General features: G+C 37.3%; 1 pseudogene; it reads left to right on the forward strand.

The window, feature by feature from the left end:
• Nucleotides 1-351: 351 nt before the first annotated feature.
• On the forward strand, nucleotides 352-1147 carry LOC117195427 (mitochondrial import receptor subunit TOM20 homolog; annotated as a pseudogene).
• Nucleotides 1148-2009: the final 862 nt, after the last annotated feature.

The raw sequence follows: 2009 nt of genomic DNA on the forward strand, positions 1-2009 counted from the left end.
CTTGTTATTAGTCTTGGGAATGAATGTTTTGGGTATGACAACAAAAGCAAAAATCAACAAGTGGGTCTACATCAAACTAAAAAAACCTAAATCTGATTTAAAAACGGGCAGAGGATCTGAATAGACATTTTTTCCAAAGAAGACACACAGATATCTTGGCCAGAAAGTACATGAAAATGTGGTTGACATCACTAATCATCAGGGAAATGCAAATCAAAACCACGATAAGGTTTTTCTCCATGTCCCTCACAGTGGGCAGCAGATCTGAGGGGAGCTATCTGCTGAAGGTTCTGGGCCAATTGCTTTTTTGGGGCCCCACTGCCACCCACCCCACTCCTCCGTGGAGAGAAGATGGTGGGCCAGAACAGCACCATCTTGGGTGGAACACTTTTCATCAGGTACTACATTTACTTTGACCTCGAGACAGAGTGACCCCAAATTCAAGAACAGGCTGTGAGAATGAAGAAAGAAACAAAAGCTTGACAAAGAGAGAGTTGGCTTTCCAAGTTACCTGACCTTAAAGATGCTGAAGCTATTCAGAATTTCTTTTTCCAATAACTATGGCTTGGTGAAGAGTTACTAGCCCAGGGTGAATATGAGAAGGGTATAGACCACCTGACAAATGCAGTTGCTGTGTGTGGACAGTCATAGCAGTTATTGCAAGTGTTAGGGCTAACAATTCAACAACCAGTGTTCCAGATGCTTTTGACTAAGCTTCCAACAATTAGAGAATTAATTATAAATGCTCAGAGCTTGACTGAAGGTGATGTGGAATGAGAAAAAATGTCAACATAATTATCTCAATTTAAAATATTTTAAAAATCTTAACTCAGAAGATGAGCAGCTCTGGGGGTGGGGTGGGGGACATAAGGGCAAATATGCTTGTTTTTGACTGTCCTACACTGAAATCTACCAAAGTTAATTTTTACTTTGTGTAGAGCCATTTGTCTGTTTTATTTATTTTTCCCAGTAAAAAGCATATTTTGAGAGAGATTTTCATTTTATAAATACACTGTGTGTTACTGAAATTTAGATTTTGTTTATTCCTAAAACATGCAATTAAAATATACATATCACATTGTTTACATTACAAATACTCAGTGCTCAGTTTTGAAAGATGGCCAAAAAAGTGTAGAAGAAAGCTGAAGAATGCACATTTTTTTTAAGCAAGTACATTTTGCTTTACATCAGAAAACTGGATGGAAACTTGATTGTGTTTATCAAAGGTGAACATTAAAATCTTTGATTCTTTCCGTTTAATCTTTTTCCTCTCGGACCGGGGCACTAACCCACGTCCCCTGCATCGGCAGGCAGACTCTCAACCACTGCGCCACCAGGGAAGCCCCGTTTAATCTTTTATACATGTGAGATGTGCTGCTGTACTGTAGTAACAATTTCACCCTCCACTATGTATATTAATCTTGACATGTTTTGGTTAAATCAGTGGGCTTAATGTGTTCTGGATAGTTATCTCCTTAATAACTATCTAACTCATTTAGATATATGTAGTTGCAAATAGCACTGGAAATTAGATCTATGTGCATCCCTAATCTAGATGAATGAGCTTCAGCAGTTAATGTCTGCCCACTTACCTCATTTATAAAATGAGAGAATTGGTCTGCTTATTCAGAGAAGCCTCCCTTTCAGCTTCTAATTTCTTTGGTTCTGTTCAGCATCTTCAAATCCACCTTCTTCTGAGGGATATATCTGTTTGGGCAACCACACTTGCATTTTTTAATATTCTGAATTTTACATGCTTGCCTGACTTGGTATTTCTGAACTGTTTTTTTAAGATATAAATTGTGTTGATTTTCACTGAAATTATGGTTCTATCACTACTTCTTTAAATTAATCTGAAACTTAACCTTCAAGTTAAAAACAAAACAAAACAAAAAAACCATGAGATATCACCCCACACCTGTTAGAATGTCTATAATCAAAAAGACAAGAGATTACAAATGTTGACAAGGATGTGGAGAAAAGAGAACTCTTGTACACTGTTGCTGGGA

The sequence above is a fragment of the Orcinus orca genome, chromosome 6, assembly GCF_937001465.1.
Source record: "Orcinus orca chromosome 6, mOrcOrc1.1, whole genome shotgun sequence".
NCBI lineage: Eukaryota > Metazoa > Chordata > Mammalia > Artiodactyla > Delphinidae > Orcinus > Orcinus orca.